Consider the following 22,859-nt stretch of genomic DNA (forward strand, 5'->3'; position numbering starts at 1 on the left):
TGTGAAGTGCCAGAGGCAAGGGGGAAATAAAAGGAAGATGCTGGTAACACCTGCCATGATAAATAAATGAAGGGAACTCACCTGGGCCATGAGAGGAGAGGAAGCAATGAGACAGGGATTCAGAAAGATGGGGGGCGGGGGTGGAATTGAAACTGTGGACTCAAAAAAAAAAAATAAATCAGACAAAAGCAGCGTAGCTACATGTGGCCAAACACGGGATGTGGTAGTCAAATACAGTCCGATTCAAGGAGGCTTGATTCAAAAAGAAATTACTTTCACTTAAGTCCACAAAGCAAGGAATGGGAAAAACTCGAAAAGCAAAAGCAGAAACAACTAATGGCAGGTGTTAAGGGCTGGATCACACGCCCCAAAATTCATGTGTTGAAGCACCAACCCTCAGTATTTCAGAACGTGATTGTATTCGGAGGCAGAGTCTTTAAAGCAGTTGTTAAGTTAAAATGAGGTCATTAGAGTGGGTCTTAATCCTACTCTAATGTCCTTTTAAAAAGAGATTAGGCCACAGACACGCACAGATGGACAACCATGTGACGACAGAGAGAAGGCAGCATCTAAGCCAGGGAGAAGGGAGAGAGGCCTCAGGAGAAACCATCCCTGCCGACACTTTGATCTTGGGCTTCTGGCCTCCAGAGCTGCCAGACAGCAAGTGTCTGCTGTTTAGGCCTCCTGGCCTGTGATGCTGTGTTACCAATGCAACCTGAGCAAGCCAGTACAGCAGGTGAGACTGTGAGGAAGTTGCTCTGCCCACTGAAATGGAAGCTTTATGTCAAAGAGTAGGAGACCCATCCATGACAGGTGAGGGGTGTTATGGCTCCTGAGAGACAGGCAGAGGGCGGGAGAGGAATTCCACATCTGTGGGGGCCAAGCTAAAGTCAGACTCTCTCTGGACTCGTCCTGACCTGTGGCCACCATCACACAGGGGCCAGCCCGTCGCACTTGATAGTTGACCAATAGCACTTACCAGGCAGTATCTGAGGGCCAACTCTTTGCCAGGCCTGGGGTAATGGGAGATCAAGGACCCTGGTCAGCCCTCCACTTGTGAACAGTGAGACAAATTACCAGGCAAAGCCTCGGTGGGATGGAGGAGGACAACAGGCAGAGATGGAAGGATCTCCTGACCAGCTAGGGGCTGGGAGGGCCATAGATTCTGTCTGATTATATTTTGAAGTATAAGTGAGGATTAAGGAAGAAGGAAACATTGGGAAACCCAGGTACAGGGAGTAGAAGGGCAATTCCAGAGACAAGAGACAGCCACGCACCTCTAGACCAAAGGATCTGGTGTGTCCCAGCTGTGAGGGTCGATGAGATCCAGTGACGGATGTTCCTCCGATGCACCAGGCACTGCAGAGGCACTAGGATACACTGTGCCACTGCAGAACCACCCAGGACTCTGCCTTCATGGGGCCTACATCCTAGCAAGGGGATCTGGTGCCCCAGGAATGGGCAGACCCGTGAGTTGGAGCTTACCCCGTTGGCATCACTGATGATTCTGTAACTTCCCTCTTACGTCACTTGCAAATGCATTTTCCTCCACCATGACATGCTTCTCCCCACTGCCTGGTGAACTCCTATCCATCCTCTAAGGCCCCATCCAGCTTAGCCATCTCCCAAATCCTACACAGAATGAGTTCTTCTATTCTGTGTACCCACAGCAAGTTAAGGATGAGTTAAAGCATTTGCCACAGAAGGCTAAGCTTGCTTCTGTGTACAGCCCGCCGTCCCTACAATATCTGTGCCTTCAGCAATCCCTGGTTCAGCAGACATGTGTGGAGCGACATGGAAGCGAGTAGATGAACAGAGTGCATTAGGTACATCATTCGCTTAGGAATAAAGGGGATACTTGGAGATGCAAAATGCACTGCAGTCTCTATAGAAACCCAGGCTGAATAAAATGGGCTTCATGGGCAAGGTCAGCACCTGGGGCTTCTCATTCCTGGTCAGCTGTGGTTGTGGTTCTGCAGCAAAGAGCAGTGTGCTCAGCAGCCCTGGGGCTCTGAGCTCACAACACCTTCCTCTCCACCTCTAGAGCTGCAGGCAGAAGGAAGCAATTGAAGAGCTGGGACTCCAACCGGGAAAGAGGGCGAGGACAGCAGAGTCGGGGATTTACGTGCCTGGAGGGAGGGTTGAGATGCTCAAGGTAGGAGAGAGCACCCTTTCTGTTGACACTATGGGAAGAGCAGAAATCAGTTTTTCAGAAGCCAAAAACATTGGCAGTGGGGTTTGAAAGATGAGCAAATTCCAGTTCAAAAAGTAAGTAATAAAAAATAGTACAAAATAGGAAGAATGATCAAGAGTAGGAAACCTCTCCATCTCAGATGTCAGCATGGTGGGATTTATTGGGAAAGAAGACGAGGAGAGCCAGGGAAATGTAAAGGCCTTAGAATGATGAAGCATGTGTGGAATATTTTCTGCAAAATTAATATATAACAGTTGGTGATGGAAAAGGAACCACAGCAGCATGCACATTGTGTGGATAACCTTACAGGAAACCTCAAAACAATGTAAGATAATGGATAAGCAAACACCACGTAAAGGGGCCAATGAAAGGTGAGAATTGTATGCCTCAATTATGCCTTGATCTTTATGTGTAGCTGCTTCCTAATGTGTGCTTTTTCCTGTATTGTAAACTCTGGAAGACAAGAAAGGATTTCTTCATGCCGACTTTCCAGCACCTGGCATTGTACCAGGCATTTATTAACAATAGGAATTGAATTGAGGTACAAACACAATGACTTCCACATTAAAATACCATTTAATAGAGTTGACCTGGAAGGAACATATGATTATCTTTACAAATCAGGTGCATTTAGGTAGATGAAAGGAACTAAAATGAGCCAAAGGTGGTCCAGTAAGTAAATAGCATAGAAGATTATTTGGTGAGGATGACAAGGCAGCTTCCCAGAGAAGAAAAGAAACTTGGCAAAGATGTTAGTGGAAGAACGTCCTGATCTTGATTCTGCCACTTACCTGTGACCTCAGGTGCACCTCGTAAGCTTTGTGGATAAATTGATATGCTTTACATAAACACAGATGTAATTCTTACTGACTATAAAAGTAACACATGCTTATTGTTAAAAAAGAAATACAGAAAATTATAAAGAATAAAATACAAATGTTGCCTGCAGCTTCATTTACCACACATAATTACCTTTAACATTTGTGTGCATTTCCTTCCAGTTTTTTTGCATGCATTGATTTTTTAAATTTCCTTCATGAAATTAGATTAATACATCTAGCTTTTATTCTGCTTTTGAAAATTAACATTTTCTTTTGAGCGTTGCCTAACATTATTAAACATTATTTTTAAATGCTTTTGTAATGCTGTATAGTATTCCACCCAATAGATATATTCATTAATGCAGTAAGCAAATATTTAATAAATGTTCACTGTGGGCCAGGTCCTCAGCTAAGCCCTAGAGCTAACAGTGGGAAACTAGGAAGCAGAGGGTTATGGAGAGAGGAAAATGTGGGATTGTAAACACACATAGGTGCGTATTACCATTGGCTTAGACCTTCCTGTCTTGTTAGTCATTTTTCTGGCATTTTTGACATTGTAACCCATACATCAAGGCCTTGTAGCGGAGGTCACAGCTTGAACCTATGCTGAGCCTGCTGAGTGCTGGAGACAAGGTGCTGAGTGCAGACACAAGGGAGGTATTTTCCCTGTTGCATTTCTGAGAATGGGTAGATGGTTTGGAAAGGATCTCTCCTAACCACCTGGCCCATGGACTTCGAGCCCCATGGGGAAAAAGGCTGTTGTCAAAACAGAAGGCTATTTTCAAGAGGGCCTCCAGAAGACACAGGACATGAACATCCCAGGCAGGATTCCAGGGGCACAGAGTGGCCTCCTGAGACAGAGGCCCTGGTGCCCCTTGGGGTCAAAGCTGGCAGTGTGGACAGGAGACGGTGGAGACGGTGTGCTCAGCAGGACAGCAACGTTCTCTGGGTGGCTGCTGCGTCAGGGCAGGCTAGGCTCCTCAAGTGGCTTGCAGCACAGGAGAAAGCGAAGGCATTCTGGTTTCCATGGTAACTGTAATTGTGGCTCTTACTTGGTTTGGTGCAGGTTTTCTGAGTCTTTAAGAAATAATTGCAGGAGGAAGGTGCTGCACGCAGGGCTGGAAGTCGTGAGTGGGCAGATGGGGCAAGAGTTACTCCTGTTTGGGTGGCTGATGAGAACTAGCTGGGAGAGTCGGTCTACCTGAGGAACTAACTGCAGGACTGGATCTGCAGGTATGAACTATGTCAGAGCTCGAATACATCCTGCCAACGTGGGTTCCAGGAGCACAGCCTCAATTTACACCCCACCATCGAAGTGTGAAAGCACCCATGCCCCCACCCCTGTGTCCCTGTTAGCCTCCAGGATTTTTAGAAACCTGAAGATTTTAAAATATTTTATCTTTGAGCAGCCCAGGCAGGATACCAGGGGGCAAACAGTGGCCTCCTGAGACAGATGCCATGGTGCCCCTCGGGGTTACAGCCAGCAGCTCGGATGGGAGGTGGTGTCTTAGCCGGACAGCAACATTTTCTCTGAGGGCAATGCACTATTTCTAGTGTTTTATCTTTGCCAATCTGATGCTGTTTAAATGGCATGTTGTTTTAATTTCCATTTTTGTATTCTAAAAAAAAAAATGGTTTTCTCACATATTGATCAATTTTCATTTTCTTCCTAAGCAAATTATTTTCTATGTCTCCTTGCTTTAAAACATTGTAATGGTAGTGTTTCTCATATGGATTGCCATCTATGTGTTAAGGATATTTACTTTTCAGTTTTACATTTGTTGCAGGTCTTTTTCTCATTTGTCTTTTGCCATTTAGTTTTGTTTATGATTTTTGGCATATAAAATATTTTAACCTTCATACAGTTAAATCGATCAGTCATTCTCTTTGATTGTATCATTTTATTGTATGATAGAAAGTCCTGCTCTACCCTGGACACACTTAAATAGTTAGCATATTTTTCTAATGTTTTCAATGGCTTCCTTTTTTTACTTTTATCCCTAAATTTATCAGGAATGTTTTTGGAACATAGTTAATGGAAAGAAGAGAAGGCAATCTCTATTTGTTTCCCCATTTTTCCAATGCTATTTGTTGGATAACACCCTTTTCACTTCTTTTATAATGCATCCTTTATCACATTTTAGATCTTCATTTAAACTTCTCAAGTTTCAGTGCTTTTTTTATCTTTTACAAAAAACTGTATTTCTATTGTAATGTTAATTTTTGATTTATGGAAGTATTTCAAATAATGAGAATATCTATTATTTTTCTTCCAGCTGCACTTTTGATTTATTTTTATTAAGTTCCAAAAATAATTCTGCTAATATCTGGTATATCGCATACTAGTTCACTTAATCTTCAAAAATCTTTGAAAAGTATATTTTATAATTTCCACTTTATAGTTGGAGCAATTTAAAGTCAAAAATCCTAGAAACCTGCCAACATTGCTAATAAATTTTAGCAGATGTAACTGGTAGGCCAGCATTTCTACCCATGTCTCTCTGATGGTAAATCTCAAGTCCTCCAAATCTCACAGAGATCTTCCAGGATTTTGATGATTATATTTGAACCAAAATCCTCAAACTATTCCTCCGAAAGTATTTTTGGTGTTAAGAATCAATGAAGAAATGCTTCATCAAAGAGAAAGAAAGTGACATGGGGGAGAAAAAATGAGGGAAGGGGTTTTAGACTTGCCTGTTCCTCAGCTGCATTTGCTGGTCTCTGCATCCAGTTCCAGGAACACAACCACCTCCACCAACATTACTCAGGTCTCTCTTCTTTTCCATTTATACCTGGGGTTTAAAGTCTCCACAGGGCCAGAGGTGCAGTTATTATGAATCAAAATAGTATCCCCAGTACAATGGGGATTGATGGTTTATCAACTATGGAAGAGCAAAGAATTCACAGTGATTTCAAGAGTAACTGCCAAAATCACAGTAACAGCTAAAATTGTGAGCTTGTTTTGTCACCTGAAATTTCAATTGAGGTGTCTAGCTTAGGGGCAGTGCTTTGTGTATCCTGAATGTTATCTTCCTGTGGGAAAAAAGTGGTACCTCAATAGCTTCTATAGTTTTACAATTTGAGTAATTTGCAATTTTCAAAGAAAAATACATTTCCAGTCTGGTTGAAAGAAAATATAGCAAATGTTGGGATAGAGGCCAGAATTGAATTTCCTCACTGCTAAGTTGCATAATTCTGTATTATCAGCCAATCCACTGAAGAAAACTAGAGTTAAATCTTTATCCAAAAGGTAAGCTCTCACATAGGAAGTTAATGGCTAATAGTGTGATATGGTTTGGCCATGTCCCCACTCAAATCTCATCTTGAATTCCCACATGTTGTAGGAGGGACCCACTGGGAGGTAACTGAATCATGGGGGCAGATCTTTCCCGTGCTGTTCTCATGACAGTGAATAAGTCTCAAAAGATCTGATGGTTCTAGAAAGGGAAGTTTCCCTGCATAAGCTTTTTTTTTTTTGCCTGCTGCCATCCATATAAGATGTGACTTGCTTCTCCTTGCCTTCCAGCATGATTGTGAGGCCTCTCCAGCTACGTGGAACTGTAAGTCCATTAAACCTCTTTCTTTTGTAAATTGCCCAGCCTCAGGTATGTCTTTATTAGCAGCATGAAAACAGATTAATACATAGTGAAATTTATTTTATTAGTATTTCTTCAAGGTTTCTAGCATTGTGTGGCTATGATATGAGGAAAAAAGCATACCTATGTAGATATTTTTCTATGTGAATGCTTTTGCTCTCAAAATAGTAACAGAAATTCCTTTGGAGGAGAAGTTGCATGCATGCATCTTCTTGCATAGATTGTCCTATCGTTCACTCAATCTGTAAACTCCAGTAAAGGCAACTCCAGCTCATTGTTCTGCCGAATGCAGTCGTCACAGAAGCCTAAAGAATATTTTTTCTTTGAAGAAGGAGCTATTTCATTCCCAAGTACCCAAATACACTTAAAGTATCTAATGGAAATAACTGGTGGATTTTCTCTCAAACCTTAAAATGCTCTCAATTAAAAAACATTTCCAGAGAGAGAGGAAAATTGCCAATGCTGAGATTTATGTAGTAATTTTATTCATTTTGAAATGTGATAGATATTAGGTATTGTGGCAGATTGTGAGATAATATTCATCTCTCTTGTAAAACATATATTCCCATGGGTTATCTAGAAAGTATTAGACGTTTTGGCCAGAATAAAGTATCATCTATTTCCAGGAGACTTTCTCCATCAGGGCTCTTGAGCAGACCTTGAAAACAAATATATATATATCCTCCTCCAGTCTTTGTGAACCATTCGTGTGATAATTCTGGGACTGGCTCAGAAACCCCCATCCCATCACAGGGACCAATACACATTCCATGCTATTGGGGTACTAGGTGGAATGTCGCACAGTTCAGAATTAGGTTTTCAATTTCATCCCCAAAAACAAACAATTTTCAAAAATTCCCCTATGTCGCCTGCTGGAATACCTAAATCTGTTTTTCAATGTGGGACTTGTTGTACTATAAACAAAACTCTATTACATTTAGGAAAACAGAAAAATCCCAGACTTTGTTTCAAAGTTGTCAATTTGTGCGTAAGTCTTTTTTTTTTTTAAGTGTGTATACTGGGAAAATTAGACTGTTCTCATATTTCCAAGGAGATTCTAGGTTTTGCATTACGGCTGGACACATCTCAGAATGAATGACCCTCATGTCACTCCTCACCAGAGTCCTGGAAGAACCAGAGACAAGAGACGGGATTGGAGCAGCTGTTTGTCTTGCTGCAGGGAGGGAACACCTCCTGGACCCACCCACGGTCTCACCCTGAGTGCGCTGGCGCAGCCTCAGGAGGGCCACTGCCTTGTCTGCAGCCACAGTGCCTGGTGAGCAGCCTTTTCTCTAGGGCTGTCAAAACCAGATCTGAGCCCACAGCCACAGCCAGGTAATTCTGAGAAAGTGAAGCATGTAAGACCGTGTGGCAGATCCACGGTGCATTTCTGTGAACCACATTTTCAGCTAGTGCCAGAGGGTCTGCAGTCAGCAACGCCTCTCCAATAGCCCTTCTCTTTAAGTTTCAAGTAGAAAAGAACAAGGCAGCCTGCAGTCCCAGCACTTTGGGAGGCCAAGGCGGGCGGATCAAGAAGTCAGGAGTTCAAGACCAGCCTGGCCAACATGGTGAAACCCCATCTCTACTAAAAATACAAAAATTAGCCATGTGTGGTGGCACACTCCTGTAATCCCAATTACTCAGGAGGCTGAGGCAGGAGAATTGCTTGAACCCGGGAGGTGGAGGTTGCAGTGAGCCAAGATAGTGCAGTTGCACTCCAGCCTGGGCAACAGAGTGAGTGAGGCTCTGTCAAAAAAAAAAAAAAAAAAAAAAAAGAAGAAAAAAAAAGAGAAGAGCAAGACATAGGCACTCAGAATGCAAGCCCCGCCTGTGCCCATGTCCACAAGCTGGTGTGGCCGTCAGTTTTCAGAGCATAGGCCAATTCAGGGGATATGTTTAGAACAATGCCTGGAGGTCATGATGACTCTTGCTTCAGCTGTCCACAGGGCACCACAGGCTTACACAGGCAGGCATGGCCTTGGTCATAGTGCTGGACTAGAAACCCTCCTTCTTTGCTAACAGATCAACAATGAATCATGCCCTTAGACATTAAGTGATCCTACCCTCTTATGGGTGTAACAGTGGGCATATCACCATAGTTTTGCTATAAAAAGTTTACTCTCTTCTGGGAAAATATATCCTTAAATATCTTTTTCTGCATCATCTGGTCTTATTTCTTTACACACACACCCTGAAAATCATATATTTCTTTCATCCCAGGCACTTTTTGCAATAAAAACTGATATTTAACCCATCAGCAAGTCCTGTGGGCTTTACATCTAAAACACATTTTAAATCCATTTATGTAATCACTGTCCCCCACCATCTATCCACCTCATCTTCTTCAGTAATAGAACTTGGGAATTTTAGCTGGGTGCAAGAATATGTCATTTCCCAATCTTCCTTGCAGCCCGCCACGACCAATAGCATATAATCAGACATAGTGTGTGAACTTCCAAAAAATGTCCTTAAAGGAAGGGAGCACGCATTTCTCCTTCTCTTCATACTTTTCTTCTAATTGGAATGCAAATCTGATGGCTAGATCTAAAGCAGCCATCTTGGACAATAAGGTAAGCTTCAGAATGAAGGCCATGCATGGTGGGACAAGATAGAAAATCCTGGGTCCTTTGTACGGTGGAGCACCCTACCAGCTCTGGACTGCATACCTAGAATTCTGTGGAAGAAATGAACTTTCATCTCCTTTAAACCCTGCTTTTACTTGGGGTTTTGAGTCACTTGCGGCTGACCCTGATCATAACTAATACATTCCACGACTTCATCCAGGATCACCTGGTTGCCATCATGTCTCATTTGGACACCTGGCTGTCTCCCTGCTTTCTTTCTACCAAAGCAGTCATAGGGGTCTTTACAAGCACAATCAGATCATGTTACTGCCCTGTTTCAAACCCTCTGATGGCTCCTCATTGTACTTAGAGTAAAATCCAAACACCCTGAGATGGTCTTCGTTGTGCCTGGCACCCCGTGTCCTACTCCCAAGCACCTTGCATGTTGCACTCAGCCATGCTGGCTCCGCCCTCTTCCTCCAGGAAGCCTGGGCTGTTCCTGCCTCAGGCCTTTGCACTTGCTGTTCCTGCCTCAGGCCTTCGCACTTGCTGTTCCCTCTGCCGGGTGCACTCTCGCCCCACACCTTGGCGTCCAGTCCTTCTCACTCTGTGGATTTCAGTTTAAATATGCATCACCAACAGAGCCTTTCCCTGGCTGCTTGATGTAGTGTTTGCCTGTCCCCAGCCACTGGCCTTATTTCTATGTCAGAGCGTCAGTCAGTATCTGAGTGGAGGCCATGCTACCTGAGCCTGTCGTCTTCTCACAGTGGAAGGTAGACTCAGTGGGAAGGGGAACCGTTTCATTCCTGCTTAGTTTTGTATTTTAAACACCTAAAAAGTGTGTGGCTCTTGGTAGGCATTTAATATAAACTTTTTTTTTAAGAAATGAAATTTTTTCTTCCCCTTTATGAAAATTGTAAAGAAATTTCTCTTAAACCTTTGATCTGTCTAAGATTTCACGCTGACGCCACTCTTCCTCACCCACCCCAAGGCTCTTCCAGGGATTCATCCCTTTCTTCAATGACACTTGGCCTCTACCCAACAGATGCCAGCAGCACACCTGTCCCCAAAGACTTTTGACAACTGAAAATGCCTCCAGCTATTGCCAGATGTTCCCTGGGGGTAAAATCACTCCCTCACTCCCTTCAGTTCACTGCTGCACCGGTGTGGATGGAAGAGGTTTTTCCTGGATGCTTCAAACACACGACGCATGCTCTTTGTGAACAAGGATACTTCTGGTGGCTGCGGGGAGGCGATTTTTCTGATGAAAATACACTCAGGGTGGTCTCACGGGGAGTGGAAGCCACCCCACGGTACCATGAGTCCAGGGAGAGCCGGGAGGACAGAGGTTCGCACACCAACCAGGAAAGCAGCACTGCCTGGCTGGAGACGTGTGGCTGGGCAGGTGCAGTGAGGCAATGGCTTCGGCTCTCTACTTAGTGCACCTTCTTAATATTTCCATGTGCATATGTAACTCCTCATATATAATTTCATTGTAAGAATGTCTGGTCCATATCTCGGATTTTATGAAGATTATTACAAGTACTATGTCCCGGGAATATCCCAGAACATTACTGGAGAAATCCGGAGCTTCTGCCCGCTGGAGCTGCTTAGTGCTGGGGTTGCTTCTCTGTTTTGCAAATCTCTGGAATGGGCAGCTCCAGTACATCAGGGTCTGACCACAACTTCTACCCACTCTAACTCTGAGACCTGGGCCCCTTGCTCACTGGAGGGCCAAGCTCACCATCACCCCCAATGCCCCCCAAATCTCAGTCTTGCATTAAGCGAGTCTTCTTCTTTTCCCTGCCGGGCTCCTGGGGCTGTTGGGAATGCACACGGTGCAGCACCTGCAGCATGCTTCCAGCGACGTCCTCATTAGGCTGTCAATTCTGGACCCCCAGAAAATGACCAGGCTGTCATATCTCTAAGAAAATGAGCAAATCAGCCCTGAATTCTGCCCCCAACCCACCTGCCATTCCTCCAAATTCCTGTGTTTGCAACTGTTTTCTACCTCCCAGAGGAGGCTCCAGATTTCCCCAGTAATGTTCTGGGATGTTCCTGGGCACACAGTACTTATAATAATCTTCATAAAATCTGAGATATGGGCCAGACATTCTCACGATGAAATTATATGTGAGGAGTTACATATGAAGGACCATTCCTTCTCCTATTCAAAGCCAATCCTCCACTGTGCCTGTGACCGCCGCCCTTCGTTTCCATCTTAGATGTTGCTCCATGAGGGAGTTCTTATATCTGATTTTTTTCCTCCCTATGGTCTGCTTTCTTAAAGCCTTTGAGCCTAAAGACATTTCACTCTTTTTTAAAAACCCTCCCTCCACCCTTGTCATCAGCCTGAGCTCCATCTCACCCCTTCTTATCATAAGGTCAGGGACTTGGACATCGTTTCTTGTTTTCTGGCCTATCATATGGTCTATCTTGGAGAATGTTCCATGTGCTGATGGAAAGATTGCATATTCTGCAGTTTGGGGGTAGAATGTTATGTAAATATCTGTTAAGTCTATTTGTTCTAGGGTGTAATTTAAGTCCATTGTTTCTTTGTTGACTTTCTGTCTTGATGACCTCTGTAGTGCTGTCAGTGGAGTAGTGAAGTCCCCCACTATTACTGTGTTGCCGTCTATCTCATTTCTTTGGTCTAGTAGTAATTGTTTTATGAATTTGGGAGCTTGGGAGTTAGGTGCATATATATTTAGGATTGTGATATTTTCTTGTCGGACTTATCCTTTTATCATTATATAGCATCTCTCTTTGTCTTTTTTTTTTTAACTGTTGTTGCTTTAAAGTCTGTTTTGTCTGATATAAGAATAGCTACTCCTGCTCACTTTTGGTTTCCATTTGCATGGAATATTTTTTGCTACCTCTTTACCTTAAGTTTATGTGAGTCTCTATGGGTTAGGTGAGGCTCTTGAAGATGTCAGATACTTGGTTGGTGGATTTTATCCATTCTGCCATTCTGTAGCTTTTAAGTGGAGCATTTAGCCATTTACATTCAATACTACTATTGAGATGTGAGGTACTGTTCTATTCATCATGCTAGTTTTTTCCTGAATACCTCATTTTTCTCATTGTGTTATTGGTTTATAGGCCCTGTGAGGTTTATGCTTTAAGGAGGTTCTGTTTTGGTGTATTTTTAGGTTTTGTTTCAAGATTTAGAACTCCTTTTAGCAGTTCTTGTGGTGTAGACTTGGTAATGGTGAATTGTATCAGCATTTGTTTGTCTGAAAAAGACCTTATCTCTCCATCATTTATGAAGCTTAGTTTTGCTGGATTCAATATTCTTAACTGACAATTATTTTGTTTAAGGAGGCTGAAGATAGGACTCCAATCTCTTTCTTACGACCCCTTCTGGCTTGCAAGGTTTCTGCTGAGAAATCAGCTGTTAATCTGATAGGTTTTCCTTTATAGGTTACCTGATACTTCTGTCTCACAGCTCTTAAGATTCCTTCCTTTGGACTTTAGATAACCTGATGGCTATGTACCTAGGTGACAATCTCTTGTGATGAATTTCTCAGAAGTTCTTTGAGCTTCTTGTAGCAAGGCCAGAGAAGTTTTCCCCAATTATTCCCTCAAATAAGTTTTCCAAACTTTTATATTTCCCTTCTTCCTCAGGAACACCAGTTATTGTTAAGTTCGGCCAGTTAACATAATCCCAAATTTCTTGGAGGCTTTGTTCATCTTTTTATGCTTTTTTCTTCGTCTGTGTCTGATTGGGTTAATTCAAAAGCTTTGTCTTTGAGCTCTGAAGTTCTTTCTTCTACTTGTTCTAGTCTATTGTTGAAACTTTCCACCGCACTTTGTATTTCTTTAGGTGTGTGTTTCATTTCCAAAAGTTGTTACTGTTTTTTCTTTATGACATTTATTTCTCTGGAGGATTTTTCATCCATATTCTGTTTTTTTTTAAATTTTGTTAAGTTGGTTTTCACCTTTCTTTGGTATCTCCTTGAGTAGCTTAATAATCAACCCTCTGAATTCTTTATCTGGCAATTCAGAGGTTTCTTCTTGGCTTTGATCCATTGCTGGGAAGCTAGTGTGATCTTTTGAGGGTGTTATAGAACCCCGTTTTGTCATATTACCAGAATTACTTCACTGGTTCCTTGTCATTTGGATAGACTATTTCTTAAAATTGTTCTTGAATTTATTTCTCATTGGACTGTGTTTTTTTGTTTTTGTTTTCTTTCTTCTTTCCCTCTCAAGGATCAGACTTTAATGTTTATTTTATCTTAATTTGATTCTTGGTGATTGCAGGGGTAAAGACTCTGTATGAGATCCTTAGTTACAGAGTTTTGTGCACTGGTTTTCCCTGATGCTCATTGTAGTAGTTACATTCTTGGTGTGTGGGTGAGCTCACTATCTCCTATGTAGTTGGAATGGCAGGGATCTCTTGAAACTTATCTCATTCTCTCATGGTGTATACTTTATCAATTTATTTAATTTTTTCCTGGTGTTTTATTTACTGTATTGATGATTCAGGCTTCAGGCCAATCAAGGAGTAACCCTGGGTAGGCACCCATTGTCGCTAAAGCAGGTGGGTAGATGTAATAGCCAGCAGTGGGCTGAGGCCCCAGCCTTGATGAGGGTGGCTAGAGAAGCACTCAACCAGATATGCTGAGGTTTTATCAGGGTGAAGAGTGAGACCTACCTCAGTTCCCCTCCCAGGTCAGCAGCAAAGCTATTCACCTAACAGCCTCACTCCTGTCCTGGTGTTTTAGCTATTCAGATCAGATAGGCACCTCTTTTCATCTATAGGAATGTTGATGCTCCAAGTAGGGAGGAATTGTGACTCTGCCTCTCATGCAGGCCTGAATCTGGAGTATGGTCCTCCTGTGGGACTGCACTCAATTTGGACTGTTCCAGAAAGGTTGTCTATAGGTGCCTCCATGCTGCATTCCTGTGGGAGAAGCCCCAGCTATATCTTCAGAGGAGTACCAGAGGGGAACAAGGACCCCTTCTCCCAGGCCTTCATGATCACGGAGTCTGCCTGTCTGTTGGGGTATAGGTGCAGACTTTCACTGTAGCATCAAGCACTGCAATTGTGTCTCTGCTGTGAGAAACTACCCACCAGCAGAAAGATCTGGAACTCAAGTCTTGCTGTTCAGAATTTTTTGTCCTACAGATGTGGTGCTTAATAAGATGCTCTCCCCATTCCCCTAGGGATGGGGCTTCCTGAGAGCCAGGCTGCAGTGGTTGTTATTGCTCTTCTGGATCTAGCCACCCAGCAGGGCTACCAGGCTCCAGGCTGGTGCTGGGGAGTGTCTGCAAAGAATCCTGTGATGTGGTCCCTGTTCTGGTCTCCCAGCCGTGGATACCAGCACCTGCTCTGATGGAGGTGGCAGAGGAGAGGCTCTGGTTGTAGATATGTTTTTGTGTGCTGGCTTTCTTAAATGCTGGTTATAGGATTGGTGAAGTTGTCATGTGATCAGACTCAGGGCCTCTGGTTAGCCAGAATGTTGCAGGTGGTAGGATTAACTGTTGTTTTCTCCTTCCTTGGAGCAGGGTTACTCTGTCATGAGTTGCTGTAATGGCCTGAGGTGGTTGGCCTCTAGCCAGGAGGTGGCACTTGCAAGACAGCACCAACTGCAGTAATAGAAGGGGGATATGAGCTTGCTCTAAGTTGGCCAGGGTGAGTATTCTGGTTATTCAGGCAATGGTTGGGGTCATAAAGTTCCCAAGAGTATTTGTCTTTTGTGTTCAGCTACCAGGGCAGGTAGAGAAAAACCATCAGATGGGGGCAGGGTTAGGTGGGTCTGGGCTCAGAGTCATCTTGGGAGGGAATTGTCACAGTCACTATTGGGGATGTGGGGGTGGTTCTCAAGCCAGTGGGGTTATGTTCCAGAGGGGAGCATAGCTACCTCTGCTCAGCAGTATTGTTCACCCGGTAAGTGGCGAAAGTCAGCATTGAAAGGCCTCTCCCACCTCCCACACCGTTGGCAAGGCCAGTCTTGCTCCCACCGTGCCCAACTAACAGCACTGAGTTTATCTCCAGGCAGCCTGTGTGTGGGGGGAGTGTTAGCCGGGGGACACTCAGTCCTTGCCCCAGGCCATAAGCTACTCCACTGAGCAAGTAAGCCGTCCCCATCTGCCTACTAGTCAGCTGCGGCTCCTGTCCTCCTATCTCCTATCTGCAGCAGATCACAATCACCCCCAGATTCTGCTCCAAAAAGTTAATGTCCAGCCAAAATTATTGCAAAATTCAGCTGCAAGCTTCTTATAGCCGGTGACCCTTCCCCAATTCTGCTTGGTGCCTTTTCTGAAGGCCCCTGTGAGGTATAGTCAGGGATGGCTTCCCTGGGCTCAAGCTGAGACTAGGAGCGCCTATAAGGCTCTGCCCGCTGCTGCTGCTTCTACTATTATATTTTGCACGGCTCTCTAAATCCATTTCACCTCCAGGTAAGGTTAAATCCTTCTCCCTTGATCTGGATTTTCAGATACCCCAGTGGGGATGTGTGTTCGAAGGCAAGTTTTCCCCTCCCACAGTTTGGGTGGGGACTCACAGTTTTCCACCTGTCTCGCGGAATTTGCAGTGCTATGCCACTTCTTTCAAAGGATCTGTGAATTCTCTCGGTTTTCCTGCCGTGGTTCTTGGACCAAGAGTTTGTGATGTGAATCTCCAAACACTGTTCTGTCCATCCAAATGGGAGCTGCAGTTAGTCTTGTCTCCTATCTGCCATCTTCTTTTCATCCTTATTAGGTATTTCCCACCAGATATTCTTTGGACAGAAAAGTCTCAGATAGCTATCTGATCACAGTCTTACTGCTTAAAGAGGGGCCTTGGTTGGAGGCTTCCACAGTTTATACAAGAAGAGGTTTTGTAATTAACTAGCTTAAACCTAGGTAGGAAAGATAACTCTCACTCATGCTCCTGGGGCCAGCAGCTCTGCCTCGAGCCCTATACCCCGGCATCAGCCAGACAGTAGGCATCCTTTTCTGCCTGCTCTTGGGAGCTATTCCCACTCACTGCAGCTTTGCCTGCTATGGGCAAGGTCTGTTAGTTCACGGTTACAGCTCAAACTGTTCCCATGAGAGCCTGGCCTGCTCTGATTTCCCCTCTTATGGAATATGGGAAGCTCTACAAATTCAGCAGAAGAGGGGCTCCTCTGATGGAAGACATTGTCTTGTAAGAACCTGTATTAGTTTAGGTCTAAAGCATGAGATGTTCTCAGTAGAAATATTCTGAAGCCAAAATAAATAAAAAAGAAAAAGCGGAAAAGAGTCAAATAGGCAATTATTTGTAATAGAAAAAAACTATTGATTTTCCTTTTTGATACATAGTCTAAATTATCCCTCCAGAAAAGTAGTAATGCATCTTTAAACAGATTTATTGGTTCTAGGAGGGGAAAATGTATTATTTAACTTCAATGCTATTGGATTTTTCTTTTATGTTAGATATAGAAATAGGACAGACGAACAGAGTGGGACGAGAAAATTCCTTCAAGAATCACAGTTGTTGTGGATCCTGAGGTAAGAGACTCTGGCTTTTCTGTCAAAGCAGTACGAGTTTGTAAATGAAAGATCATTTTTCTGGCTAAATAAATTATATTGCACAGTTATGACGCGTACATTTTTCATAAGACCTAAAGTTCCTGTGGGTGGAATGAACAAACCACAGAGATCCCCCAGCGTGACCTGTAGGCTCAAGTTCTTTCTTGTGAAGGAATTTTGCCCACAGCAGAATCCTGTGACTTCTCTGATCCTGTAGCTCCAAGTCCCTTATCTGAGCTGGATTCTCCCCATGTTGCTCACTCATTGGCTTCTGAGATCAGAATACACAAACTCCTGACATGCAGGGACATCTTCCAGTCGGCTACAAACAGGAGCGCGTGGTTGGTGGAAAGAGCCGGGGCCTGCTTTTCCCAGCTCCTCATCCTGGGCCTCCTTAGAAGGGACCTTGGATTCCTCGGGGTGTGGCACATTTGGGGTCCCGCAGTCTGTGAGCCTGGTCCTGCATCTGTCTAGGCACCTGTTCTGTGGCCTTGAAAATCACTTCACCCAGGTGTTGTCATCTATCACTCAGGCAATCTCAGGTGACCTTGCTGAATCATCACAGGCAAAAACTGCTCAGAATGATTGGAAAACATTTTTCAAATATAAAAGTGCTCTAAAAGCCATGGATGAAAATTTCAAGCCACCACTACCAGCCAAGCCCCTCATCACATTTATTCTTTACAGTTCAGCAGTTTAGGAGGGTTTTGTGTTTGTTTCAATAACTAGGCTCTCTCAATTACCTAGAGATGTATTCACTGGGATTCCATATAGAATAGCCCATAAAAGTAGGGGTCAGAAACAATCAGGCCCTCTTGATAACAAAGGAAGCTCCTGGGCTGCCCTCCTCCCTGCTCCCTCAACCACACTTCTCCCTACAGCTGCCTGGGCGTTTTCATTCCCATGCCTGCAGGTGATGCAGATTCTGGCACAGAAAGGGAAGCACCAACCCTGTTCTCTCCATTCCACTCGGCAGTTCTTTCCGCTCTCAGAGATGACCGCAGTCTTCTGGCCAGGCCTGGGGTTTTCTACTTCTAGCCCGGGAACTAGGAGTAATAAGCATGATAGAGCGATCCACACTTGCGTCGAAGAGCTGCATTCCATTCCAGTGGCTTTGGACTAGAAAATCTCCTTCCCTCTTCAATCAACAAGATGAGGCAAGAGTTGTCCTGGTCATCCAACAACATAGGGCATAAAGGGTCTTCCCATGTCGTCATCTGCTGTCATCTGGTACACTTTCCTCTCAACCTCCCTTCCTGTAGGTACACATGCATGCCTGAACCTCATCCCTTCTACCCACAGAACTCAACAGTCGTCTATTTGAGGACCAGCAGCAGGTCATATTCTATATGCCCACATATGTATCTGGGGAGACTGGCTGGCTACAAGGCTTTGTAACCACCTTCCAGGCAGATGACGAGATGGAACCTTCTTGACATACACCTCAGTTAAAAGTCAAGTCAATAAAAGCCTGGCTGCATGAAAGAGGACGATACATGAGGACTGGCTGTATACCTTTGTTTGATCTGAGTAAGAAATGGGTGCATTCAATGAGGCCACTGAGTTTATCATCAAACCTCCTGGTAAAGAATAGAGCACAGAGAAACCCATATTCTTACCGTGTGACAAATGAGACTGCGAACATGGACCCTTCTTTAAAACTCCAGCTAATTCAGGTTGCAGAATGAAGTGTGCCATGTCATAATTAATCCCTCATGTATTGCAAGCAATTTAATGTCAAAATAATCAACAGGAGCGTTTTTTTACCCTTTTGTGAGTACATAATAAATACTGTCATTTAGCTGCAGCAAACATTGGTTTTCTTTCCTGGTCTTTGAATAACGCTCCTCGTGAGGTAAACACCAGACCTCCTTCTCCATCTCCCCCTCTCCAAGCCCCTACAAACCACACATAGAGACACTCTTTAGGAAAATAAATCATGAATGTCAAAAGAAAAGTAGTGTGATCATTTCTGGTTGGTACTTGGCATCATGATTATTCTAACTCAGAGTCTGAACACCAGCTAGGGGCAAATAGCATAGCAGAAGGAAGGGATCCGAGTGGAAGGGCGCCCTCACACTGTCTGTCATTCGTTTTTTCCTCGTGGATTACTGTCAGTGACGTGACATTTATTTTTCCAAGGCCAAGTCCTCGCTATTAAATGATCAATGAATTCCTTTGGTTAAACCCGGCTCACTTTTTAGATAAATGGTGTCAGAAGTGCAGTGGCCTAGTGCTGCCTTCTTTCTCTATAGCAGGGCAGGTGTGGAGACACTTGGGTATCTGGCTGCTTCTTCAGGCCACACTTCCTCCCCAGAGGTAGCATTTCACAGCCTTTATTGCATCCTCCACTTCCAGGGGACAAGTGTTCCTTTTGCTTTAGATAGAAGCTCTCCTGTGAAATTAATATAGTGATCAAAAAGAGAGCCCAGGAGCAAGCTTCATGTAGATAATTAATCTCCAGTTGCTTTTGTTGAGAAATAACTGAGCTAAAAATCTCAGCTTTGAGGTGACACTTCACAACACGTGGGAAGGCCAAAGCAGGACTCTTCTGCTTTAACAGATCTGTGTGAAAATGATTGTTAAATATTGAAGTGGAAGACAAGACCCCAAGAGGAGCTCCCTCTTGGTGATTAGTTTTTAAAGATCATGGACCAGACTTGCCCATGAAATCACATTATGTGTTATCCTTTGGCATCTGTTCAGCCATTGTTGTAAAAGAACACAGGTCCCTCCTTTAGGTGTTTACACATGTTTTGTGGATCTGCATGAAGCTCACCAGTACTTACGTTTCACAGTAATTACAGTTTTCTTTACACCATTATCAGTTCTTAATTAACTCACATAAAGTATCTACTTTGCCAAAAGCTTTGGATAGAGGCTCCTGTGATACGGAGAAAAATAAAACACAGTTCAATCCTTCAGGCACACACACACACACACACACACACACACACAGGCATGCACACACATGGAGGCATTCACACACAGACACACACGCATGCACACACATGTTATTCAATAATTACAATAACATTCAATAACCTGGGTGTCAGTGCCTCAGAGACCAGGACTGTTTCTCATTTCTCCTTGAATTCACGGTTCCTGGAACAACGCTTTGCACATTGTGAGTAATCAGCCACCGTCCCGGCATGATAATGTTCACCTGGACAGGAAGGGAGGACTTTGAGGCACAGATGAGGCAGCAGGTCACCTACAGAACACCTGAGCAGTGTTGGGGAACTTAAGAAGGCAGTACAATCGTTTTGCTCTCCCAGATCTTACCACACCTCTAAGGATGTTGGAATGCAGTCGAAAGGCACATGACATCTTTGAGTGGCAGCACATAAAGCTGTTGCCAATCAAAATACTTCTTTTGAATTACCTTGCTCGATTCAACAGCCAACACTCAAGTGCATCCCAAGTGGATGGCACAAGTACAATGAGTAGGGAGAGTGGCCTGTGTGAGGAGTTCCAGAACAGCGAGCCCAGAACCCTGGGGACTTCCCGAGACTCCGGAAGTGGGGCAATCTCTGCCCACAGGCAGAGGGGCAATAAAGACAAACCTTGCCGACCCAACAGCTCCCCGTGAGCTGACTCTATTGGCAGTATATCTTTATTACTGGGAAGAATACCTCGTCCATACAATTCTCTAGTTCCCTATAAAGTGGCTTCAGATGTTCAGAGGCGAAAACACAGCTCAAAAAGGTTTGCAGAAGCAGCATTTAAAACCGCCAAATCAATCTCCCCTTGTAGACTTTTCTTTTAAAATAAACTTATCTCTGAAAACTGCCTCCCGAAGCTTTAGCTTTAACAGTAGAGCTTCACTGTTTTATGAGCTAGTGGTAAAATCCTAAAGCCAGCAGCTCCTCCAGGAGATACTAACACACCATTTACAGAAGTACTGCCATGAAAATAATACGTGCCAATGAAGTCACTATAAATTCACAGGCACTCACATGCACACACAATACATCGTATGTGTACAAAAAAAAACCTTTTTCTACACTGTTTCTTTCTTTAAGATGACATATAACAGCACAGACAAAACCCTCTCTGCCTCCCTTCTCACTATTCTTAGCAAATCCATGCTGGACAGAAACCATCAAAAAGCAAAGGTGGCAGTGCCTGAATGTTTCACTTTGGCACTACTGGCCTGTCTGCACAATAACAGTAGATGCAAGAATATTTCACCAGTGTCATTGCTTAACAATGTAATATGACAGCATCCATGGAACTGATTAGCATAAATCAACATAATACCCACTTTGCAGCATTAGTATTGAAAACTTTCATCTTGAAATAGTAAGAGGAAAAAGACAATACATGATGAATTGGAATGATTTTGCTGGAATGATACCAGATGACGATGTAAGGGTACAGGAGAATAGAGCCACACACTAACATGCATATGTCAACATAATCATCCCAAGCAGCTTTATTTTCATTCTACAAGCTTCACACAAGTATATGCATAATGTCTTAAATATGGCTAAGAGAAACGAGCTAAAATTATCTTCACAATTCAAAACAGGTCAATGATGGGGTAATACAATATAAAAGTTTCCTGATTTGCCAAATGTACCATTTTGAGAGTCTTACATGTAATTCCCTGAGGTTTAAACTACAGATAATTGCATCTCACAGGGCCATCACCTAAAATAAAGAAGAAAGCAGAACTGTGTCACTGAATGACATTTTCAATAGTTGATAGATGGGTTCCACTTTTCAGGGTGATAAAGCAAAGGTCATGTGCTCTTCCAACAGCAGTAAACACATCCTCCTTCCCTTCCCTCTTTTCACTCAAACCTTCAGCTTTTTAAAAAATTCATCCAAGTATTTTCTATGAAATCATTCTTTATTTTACTCAACTGAGGAAACCAAAGGACTTGAACATTAGTCAGAGTGGTTTTCTTGAACATTCCAGAAAGTGGAACTCAGCTTGGAGCAGGGGCTGGGCACATCCTTGGGATTTGGTTAATATTCAGGTACCTTGTGATGACACTGTTTACTCTTCATGCATCCATTCAAATTGACACATTGTGATCATACATGTGAATGATGGTACAGTTTGGGGTTTTGATACATATATGTTGTATAATGACCCAGTCAGGGTAGTTAATATATCCATCACCTCATGTGTTTAGCATTTCTTTGTGGTTAGAGCATTCACAAGCCTCTCTTCTAGTTATTTTGTAACGTACAATACCTTACTGTTCACCATTGTCTCCCTACGGTGCAATAGAACATCAGAACTTGTTCCTCTTATCGAACTGTAACTTCGTAGCCATTGACCAACCTTTCCCCATCCTTCCCTCCTCCCTTCCTTCCCCATACTCTGATAACCACTGTACTACTCTGTTTCTATTATATCAGCTTTTTTTAAGATTCCACATATGGGTGAGACCATGTGGTATTTGTCTTTCTGTGTCTGGCTTATTTCACTTAACATGATTAAAAAAATGGGCAAAAGACCTAAATAGACATTTCTCAAAAGAAGACACACAAATGGCCAACAAGTATATCAAAAAATGCTCAACGTCATTAGTCACCAGAAGAATGAAAATCAAAACCACAATGAGATATCACCTCACTCCAGTTACGATGGCTGTTATCAAAAAGACAAAAGAAAAGAAACGTTGGTGAAGCTGTAGAAATAAAGAGAACCTTTACAGTGTTGGTTGAAACATAAATTAGTGCAGCCATTATGGAAAACAGTATGGAGGTTCCTCGAAAAATTAAAAATAGAACTACAGTATGATCCAGCAATCCCACTGCTGTGTATATAGCCAAAGGAAATGAAGTCAGTATGTTGAAGAGCTATCTGCACTCCCATGTTACTGCAGCACTATTTACAACAGCCAGAATATGGAATCTACCTAAATGCCCAACAGATGAATGGATAAAGAAGACGTGGTGTATACACACAATGCAATACTACTCAGCCTTATCAAAGAAAGGAAATCCTGACATCTGCAACAATATGGATGAACCTCAAGGACCCTATTTACTCTTAATGTATCTACAGGATGCCAGGATTTAGCTATTGAAAGTAAACCTTAATGGAAGGTGGCATATGATGCGGCTCCTTGGGTTACAAAGAGACAGCCACATGTTTACATGCAGTTTCCCTTGCTGACCCATACATGCTGGGAGCATGTGAACAAATAATACAGGCAAGGGTTTA

Source organism: Nomascus leucogenys, chromosome 4, assembly GCF_006542625.1.
Source record: "Nomascus leucogenys isolate Asia chromosome 4, Asia_NLE_v1, whole genome shotgun sequence".
Classification (NCBI taxonomy): Eukaryota; Metazoa; Chordata; class Mammalia; order Primates; family Hylobatidae; genus Nomascus; species Nomascus leucogenys.